This window comes from Monopterus albus, unplaced genomic scaffold (genome assembly GCF_001952655.1).
Source record: "Monopterus albus unplaced genomic scaffold, M_albus_1.0 scaffold138.1, whole genome shotgun sequence".
NCBI lineage: Eukaryota > Metazoa > Chordata > Actinopteri > Synbranchiformes > Synbranchidae > Monopterus > Monopterus albus.
The window spans coordinates 704,157-713,557 of record NW_018128018.1 but is presented as its reverse complement, the minus strand read 5'-3'; the positions used below and the strand labels follow the sequence as shown (position 1 = coordinate 713,557).

At 44.6% G+C, this 9,401-nt stretch overlaps 1 protein-coding gene across 5 annotated transcripts in view; it reads right to left on the bottom strand.

Moving 5' to 3' along the window:
* Positions 1–7,871, bottom strand: part of ccdc120a (coiled-coil domain containing 120a) — a 29,290-nt gene extending 21,419 nt beyond the window's left edge. For 2 of the 5 annotated variants that reach the window (XM_020613740.1, XM_020613743.1), the window contains exon 1: positions 5,895–7,870. The gene's annotated coding sequence lies outside the window, so the exon portion shown is untranslated. The other 3 variants (XM_020613746.1, XM_020613747.1, XM_020613744.1) reach the window with 3 other exon arrangements.
* Positions 7,872–9,401: the final 1,530 nt, after the last annotated feature.

The window sequence follows — 9,401 nt, the reverse complement described above, 5'->3', positions numbered from 1 at the left end:
GATCGCCTCAGCGGTCCGCGCTGATCGATCAGCGGCTGCAGCCGCATTGATCAGCCCGATTGATCCGGGAGCAGAGTGTGTACACGTGGCGACACTCATAGTTTGGCCACCTCTAACAACTGTAGTAATTATTGCACAAGCTAAGGAGGAAGTCATAAGTCACATAGTGTATAGAGCCATAAAGTCCACATTGATGAGGTTGGATGAATTGGTCAGAAACCACAGGACATCCCCACAGGACTTCGGTGTTCAGTTTAGTGTGAAATGTCCTGCTTTTAATCCAAGACTGTTAACACAACAGTGTTACACATTTCAGGTCTAATTAAGCCTTAAAGGATAAGCCCGGGCATTTTTTGTAGTCTTTTCAACAGTCCTCATACACAGACTAAAACCAACAGTGAACTGCCTCCACTCAAGATTAATGTCTGCCAGTCTCTTCGTCTGAGCCACAGACCTACACTGTTGTTCCAAAATGAATAAAACCCATCAGTGAAGCGCACCGCTGCACTGGGCGACGTTTCTTCATTACGAAACACCAGACCATCGTATTAGAACTGCTGCCCCATAACTTATCACAGACTCGGAAGTAAAGCAAGACTCAGCTGCACATGCACAAGATCTCTGCGAAAGTGCAAGGAGCTGGCGGACTGTAAACAAAGCAGAGCGCTTGTAATGAATAGTGATGGGAATAGTGGCTCTATGAGAGGAGCCGGATCTTACAGCTTCATTCCTTTCATAGCACCGTTCAAAGTAATGTCTCATTATTCCTTTGCCTGTCTGTGGTGTAGTCTCAGTGCTAAAGCATATTCAGTTTCAGGTCGGTGTGTCTGTTTGACTGAGGGCGGGGCTTAGCTGCCCACAGGGCGCAGGGTGAGAGGCCACCTAAAATCCTTCCTGTAGGGCTGTGTGGAGGTGTGGCCGTGTTTGTTTACCATTTATCTCTCTGATTCACTGCTTTATTTTGCTAGCGCTGCTCCCTCTCTAGCTGCTCCGTCTCTCTCCTAGCGAAGTAAACTTAGAACAGGCAGTGAACTTTGGACACAAAGATAAAACTAATGGCTCTAGTAGGACTTGAATCCCTTCATTCCCACCAGTGAGCTGTTGAACAGAATCGGATCATTCACAAATGCAACACCATTATTAATGAAGAAACCTACCCCCAGTGCAGCGGTGTGGCTCTGTGGGGGGTTTAATAGCTGGTGGACAACAGTAGAGGTCTGTGGCACAGAGCGATAAGCTGGACCAGGGTCTGGACTGACACACCACATTCATTGGCACCATCAGCCTCTGGATGGGGTTTGTGCACAGTAACACACATGTACAAAATCACCAGCTGCAGCCTTTAACCTTCAGATCAGTTCAGATGTTTGAACAGTCTGAGAAAAAGTACAGAATACACCAGTGTACACAGAGCTGGTACCCTGGAGAGGAAACATACAGTATCGTCAGTCTCCTGTGGTCAAACTATGAGCATGTTGCTGACCACGAACACAGCATTTCTGTGAATGCATGAAGCTGCAGGAGGCCAACAGGTCTAACTGGGAACTCAGAGTCTGTCCCTAAGTATAAAGTGGTCCATGGAAATCCAGCGTCAAGTCATCACCAAAAAATCAATTCATTAATTCAGGCTGAGAGGGTGGTCATTAACCAAAGACAGAGGCAGAGACTGGCTCCTTAATTTCTGGGACTCTGTGGCAGTCTTTCATCAGAGGCTCCCTGTGGTCAACAAAGGTCCCAAACCCAGCAGGATGGAAAGTACTTCCCAGTATAAGTATATAAGGTAGTTACCATCAGCTCCACCTTTACCAGCTGCAGCATTAAAGTGATGGACACAGTAATTAGTCACTATGATCCAGTATCAGAGACGTTACTGGGACACGGGCCGTTCTGCAGGACGAGTACTGATACTGATGGTACTTCAGGTAGATTTGGATGCTGATACCCATTAAAACAGGAGCAAACATGACAAGAGGCTCTTGGATCTGTTGTTCATTGACAGATTTATGTTTTGTGTTTGGTTTGGACAGTTTAGGGTTCTGCTCTTTATGATCATTTCTTGGATTTTGTTTTTTTTTTCCCCTCTTAAAACTTACATAAATCAAATTTCACAAATTACAGCTCTGTATTATGTGGATTCTTTATTCTTTTTGATTCCGTTTCTTTGTTGTTTCCTATGTGGATTTATTTGATCTTTTCTTGTTTTGTCATTCAGATGGAAGAAGGCTGAGGCCTGTGAAGCTGAGGAGAAACGACGGATGACGCCTGCTGGGGTTTTAGCCCTAACCTAACCCTCTGCTGCATCTCATTCACACACAGTTTCTTTGGTTTTGTTCCCATTTCAGAATTTTTATGGGTCTTCCTCTGGCCCCCTGAGCACAGCGCAAATGTCGTCACACAGTGTGTTAATATAGCAAACAAATAAACGCGAGTGGACAGATTTAAATGTGAAGGTCAGAGCATGAAAATCAAATCTGATAATTACGCATCCTCATTACACTCTTTTGTGTTTCTGTGTGTGGACACTTGACAACATTATACAGCACATCCCCTAGTCCCTAACCTAACCTGAATTTGCACTGTGAGGACATGTTGATAGGTCCTTGCACCTTCAAAGGGCTGTTTTGAGGGTTCAGTTTAGGCTGTAGGGCTCAGGTTAGAGCCAGGTTTAGGTTTGGGTTAGGGGCTAGAGGATGTGTTATGTAAGTGAGAGTAATCACAAAGATAAAAAGACCTGCATGTGTGTGTGTGTGTGTGTGTGTGTGTTGAGGATGAATGTAGGTCAAGCTGCAGATTCTCAGCATGGCAACAATGTTGAAAAATCTCAAATCTGAATACTCACACCTGATTGGCTGATAGCTCCAGTCAGCCAGCCAATAACCTTTCAACCTCCAGGGTGCTCTGTGTGTGTGTGTGTGTGTGTGTGGGGTGGGGGGGGGGGGGGGGGGTGAGAGAGAGAGAGAGACAGACACAGTGGACTCTCTTGCCTGGAGTTCAGGTGACACCGCAGATACAACAGGTGAGTGGGCAGAGTCACAGACATCACAGATACAGCAGGTGAGTGGGCGGGGTCACAGACATCACAGATACAGCAGGTGAGTGGGCGGGGTCACAGACATGCATCATACCACAGTCTATGTCTTAAACTACTTCAGAAGTAAACTACAACTCCCACGGAGCACTGCAGTGTGAGCCGTCCAATCAGAGGGGTTTGGACTGTGTTGTCATGCGGGTGGAGGCAGATTCCAGCTGGTGTCTGAGACTGATTCAAAATTTACACATCTGGATCAAATGTGTAGGAGCTGCATGACAGCTCGGTTCTGATTATCATGTAAATGTGATGTCATAGCTCTGGGTGATGTCTCCATAGCAACAGCCGCTGAGGCTCATGGGTACTGCAGTACTGTATTTACAGCTATTTGATGAAGCAGACAGATTTGTCACATTTTCTAACAGCCTGGGGTATCATTTAACTGGACCAGTAAAACACTGACTGGTTCCACATGCAAGAGCGGTCGGTAAAACGTGGGGACATTAGTAACAACTGAAGTACTTCTGAAAATACTGGTACCTGTAGGGATCAGCAGAGGGAAATGCACCTCTGGAGTGTGAGGAAAATGGTGTTAACATTCTTCTCACTGTGTCAGGCTCATTCAAGATAAACTACGCCTGGTCTGCAGACGACAGCGGGTGACAGCAGGCAGCAGACGAAATCTACAGTCAAGACGGACAGTTTAGGAGCTTTCCAGCAGCCTTCAGTCTGTACAGGACGTCACAGAAACTGACGTCCTGTTAGGTCTGATGTCAGCTTTATAAACTGTCATCAAACTGAACAGTTCTGCTTCTCCTCAGGGTCCAAACAGCTGCTGGTTTAATGACGTCCCTCTATACGACAAGGAGAGTGAGAACATGCCGCCCTGTGTTGGTCTCCATACTGTTACTCACATACTGTGTCTGAACGTGTATCTGGGCCACGTTTCTCTTACAAAGCATCATCAGATCAGTTTGCTGCTGTATCTGAGCTGACCAGGCTCGATTTGATATGAAACTGCATCAATACATTCACAGCCGTCGTTGATCTGTCAGATATTTAGTCTGCGTCACCTCTGTACACATGTCAGAACCGTCACATCCCGCTCACCGACGGCTTTTGTTTCTCTTAATCCTTCAGGAATTAAATCAGTTCACGTTGCAGAGCAGGACTCTCACAGACTGTCTGCAGCCTGTGGGAACTACAGGGGTGACTGTGGTTCAGTGGGTAGAGCGGTTGTTTCCCAGTCGGAGGGTTGGAGGTTGGAGGCAGCCTGTGGGAACTACATGTCATGTCCTATACTGACTGTGTTCAGCTTCTCTGATAAATATCACCATCAGCCACACTCTTACTCTGTTAGCATAAACCTTCATAGTCCAAAGACCAAGTCATAAAATAACACTCGCTACGCAGACACAATTTTCTGTTTTGTTTTGATGATGGAAGCAGGAAAGTTTGATCTGCTATCATGGATGTTTTTTTTATTATTCTGTTAAATCTGTTTCTGAGACCCGAAGAAAATAAGAAACACCTGATTCATGAAATGCTGTTGAACCTCTGGTACGTTTTAAAACCATTTTATGCCATGCAAGCCTCTGCTGTTGTCCTAACATCTGCAGGGATGATTTTGCTGTTACACAACTATGAATTTTGTGTTTGCATTTAATCACATTGTTTCCTCAACAGCTGGAACCAAACATGTCTTGGTCCTGGTCCATAGCCCAGATGTTGGGAAGCACTGGACCAAACTAAATAAGAAATAAATTGAATTAAAAGCAACCGCTGAAACACCGCTCAACAACAGGCCAATCATTTACAGCGTCACTTCTGCTGCTGAAAACACTGATGCAGTTTTACTTCAGTTTACTTCACTTTGAATGCAGGACTTTTACTTGTAACAGAATATTTTACATGGTGGTAATACCACAACATTCCATTTCTCTGCTCCATGTCTAGAACAAGCGATAATCAACATTTCTGTGAATGAGTAATGTGAACCAGCTGCTGTTTTAAGAAGTGCCAGTGACAAGACGGTTAAAAACAACAAACAGGAACCACTGGTTAAATATCTGAGTACTTTTCACATGTGAAGAAGATGAGAAGGAGGAAGAGAAGTAACACTGATCCTTAGATTCAGTTACTGTGAGAAAATCCTCACAGATTAATCTGCTGAAACATTCATTCAGTTTTTACACTAAGTGGGACTCACAGAGCTGCTCCTGGACGCGCCAGCCCAGCCTCCAGCGTTTCATAACTGTATTTGCTTCTATTGTATTACACCCAAATGCGCGCGCGCACACACTTACACCAGTTCAGGTGGATTTACATGAAGTAACAGGTGAGGGAAATTTTGATTACTGGTTATTACTGTGACTACTGTTATTTTGTGTGCACAAGATTTAAGACGCAAATCGTCTTTCGGGTGACAGGTTCATTGCGAAGCTTCACTCCACAGCCGCAGTGCTGGTCCTCACGTGGTCCCGGTCCGACTCAGACCCGAGTCTGACTGTGTGACGCCACATTGACTTCTTGTTGTATTTCATTGCGCTTACAGTAACACTCTGCAGGCACGTGGCGCTGGGTGGGGACGCCACCGCAACAACAACCGGCCTGGCAGAAGGCCCCGTTTCTCAGGTTGAATCCACCAGATCTGATCCTGCCGCCCTACATCCGGCAGCTTCAACAAACCTGCAGATCTTCACCGTTTAATAGTTGAGCAGTGTTTTCACTGTGAGCCCCCGAGTTGTGCGCGCTGCTGCTGACGGGCCCTACATGCTCAACTTTTAAACGGAGTCTGGCCCGCGGGTTCCTCCATGTGGGAGACCACTGACCTGTTCATGGTGTTGGCCGGAGTCAAGTCTCCTACCTGATCACCTGCACGCTTCCCTCCACTGACTTCTGCACCTCCGGCTCCTCCGTCACGTCTTCCGGAAACCAGTCCGGCTCCCGCAGTGTCACACCCGCCGTTCTCTGATCAGCTGATTGTCTCCCACGGCGCCTCGCGCTCCGACTCAACCCAGGTAGAATCGATGACCTGGCTAATTGATAACACTGAGTGTCGCCACGTGTACACACTCTGCTCCCGGATCAATCGGGCTGATCAATGCGGCTGCAGCCGCTGATCGATCAGCGCGGACTGATGATGCGATCCGTTGATAGATCCTTCTTCATCAATACAGCTTCCTGTGTTCAGACTCTGAATGAAACTCCCATCAGCACCACGAGCGTTCACCGCACACCACGTCGCGGGTGCGCGCACGTTCACGCCCTTGCACGTGCGCGCCCACGGATCGGTATGGAGACAGATTGACCTGATCAAACAAATCGATACTCACGCTATGTTTGACATCTCGCTGCTTTTATGAAATCATTGATCACCGATTACTGATTAGTTGTGATTTTATCCATCCAGCCTATCGATTCTTACGTTTTAACTTACCTGATTGACTGAGTCACTGTCATTTTTAATGTGATCTGTCGATAAAATGATCGGACAGATATTGTTCAGATGATCAGCTGCCCGTCTGATATTAGTGTTGAGAGGAATCAGTAAAATAGCTTTAGATGATTCTCCAATAGAAACGCGGTTCACCTGGTTCTTATGAGATTCTCCGTTTCCAATAATCAATCAGTACTGCCGGATTCTTTGGCTTCATGTTCGTCCTAGGGACGTTTCCACAGAACTGATGTGAACATCATAGACCTGCAGGAGAACATCAGGCCGAAGGCAAGAAAACATTTTTCACCTTTAACACATTTTCAAGCCTTGAAGCTTTAACCACGCCTGTTGCATTGTTAAATATCTGGACTCGTGTCCGGTGTTTCACTGGGCTCGAGTCTTTGTTCACGGTGTGGATTCAGTCAGAAGCTGGGAGCACCTTCAAAGGGCTAAACTGGGAACTAATCCTGCAGCTGGGACCGGTCCAGAGACTGAGGCAAATATGGGTTATACAAAGGCACAGGTCCACCACCACTGCTGCTTCAGCTGCTCCGCCTCCGCGAACAGTAGAAATACAGCAGAAATCAACGCGCACGAGCCAGTGAACTGGTCTGCAGTCAGCCGAGTTCCCAGATGGAACTGGGACCCATTTTAGAGTGGGGAGGGGCTTCACATGAAACAGGATGTTTGATTTGTGTATCCAGAGTTTTCTCATGGGTATGTTGTTGTTGTTGTTGTTGTTTTGTAGAAAATCGGATTCAAACATCTGAATATGAACACAATCAATAAATCACTGACTTTATACACTTTGTATTAGTGTGTCCAAACACCAGAGCCAGCTCTCAGTGTAACACACACAGGTGAACCAGCTGTGAAACAGCCTGAACATCACCACCTCCATGGAGGAGGGTTTACTACAGGACTGTTGGATCAGACTGACTCAGTCTGACACAGGGGTTCCTAATAAACTGACCCCTGAGTGTAGTTTATATTTAGTGCCCTGCTGAAAGAGGATTTTGCACAACCTGGCAACACAAAGGTTGTTCTTATTGGCTTAGAACTGATGTTGGGAATTTTTACTTAATTACATTTTGAACAGAGGACTTTGTTTTTACACTATGGTGTTGGAACTTTTATTAGAGTGTAGGACTGCAGTAACGTCTTCCAAAACCGGGAATGACGTACTCTGCCACTAGCAATAGAAACTACAGTACAACTGCTGAATGTCGACACATTGTGTTATTGGTGAAAAACTCACACAGATAGAATAACAAAATAAAGTTTGGTTTTATCAAAATCTTGTGCAGTTACAACTTTCATGTTGCAGTGCTTTTGACAACAGGAAGTGATCTCCATGTGGCCGTAAAAAAAAAAGCTCTAAACATCTTTATCGTTCCAGAAAATATTCACAAACATCAAGTTTTATTTTCCGTACTTCTCACTTGCTTATTGTGTCGATTTTTTTCCTTCCTAATCTTAGCACCAACATAGCTGCTCTGACCTCCTACATCCATCCTAATGCCAGGATCATAAACTATACTTTGATACACACTGTACCACCTTTGCTTGATCCTCTTATATACTCTTTAAAGACAGAAGAAGTGCTGAACTCTATTAAGAAAATTTGCAAGAAAAATGAGATTAGCAGCATAAAGCTTTCCAAAAAGTGACCTGTTTATTGATGTTGTATTGACACATTATGATGTATTAAAATACTATGTGTATTATACATTTTTTTCTATTAGTTTCTTTCTAACAAGTATTAGTTTTACTTTTGAAGTGTGATCATTAGTGGAAATGTATCATTTACTGAATTTTGTCATTGCAAATTTATATGATCATTTATAATGATCTTCCAAACTGAAATCAGAGATATAAATTTGTTGACAAGATTCTGCTTAAGATTCTAGTTATCCTGGAAGTGACACCATCATCAGCTGATATTTTTGAGCACTTCACTATTACGATGTCTGTGCAGATTCTCAGTCATCCAGGTCATAGTAAGCTGAAAAAACTAGACTGGACTAGATTTCTAGGTCGAAGACGTTTCACCTCTCATCCAAGAGGCCTCATCAGTTCTGACTGACTGGTGTTGAGCCGGAGATATTTATCCCCCTCGGTGGTGTTTCAGTCCTTTGATGGCCAACAATGTCCCCTAATGACAAATACACTTCACTATAGACAACCTGATGGACCAAACAGAACAGCTAGGAAGGAGACTCTCCACTAAGGTTACCAGAGAAATCTTTCAGAAGATCTCAAGTTTCTTGGAAAAGGCATAACTTACCCAACATAACAAGAGCAAGGCTCACCAAAGGAGTCACAAGTTTTTTTCAGCTTATGGATGACTGAGAATCTGCACAGACACTTTGAGCTTTGACCTGACTTAGAAATGGCTGAGCTCTGTCGTGGCGGCCAACAAACGCATCACCAACAGAAGAAGAAACAGAAATCACAGGAGAAATAACTTTTCTTATGGATTTTTTTAAAAAGGAAAATATTTAATTGTTACAGAAAGAACACGTTAAATTCCACGCCTGGCAAAGGCCCCGCCCACAGGCAGCACTGCCTCCTCTGACCTCAACTGTCTACATACAATAAACACAAACACTGATGACTCCACCACTGCCGTCTCCATGACACAAAAAAACGTCATAAGACATAATTTGCAAATATTCTATAAGTCTTTTATTTTGTTTCCTGTGGGACAGGAAGTAGTCAGATCCCTGTCTCCGCCTCTGTGATGGTAACCAGCTGTAGGGCAATGGCAACCAATCACAGTCCTCACCAGGCTGTTGCTCCTCCTATTGGCTGGTTCTGAACTTCTTTGGTCCGACAGGTTTACTGATGAGAAGAAAACATTTGTTTGTGTGTTTGCTTCATGAAATAAAAGTAAGAGTGTGTTAAGAGTTAAAGGAACATTAACACACGTGT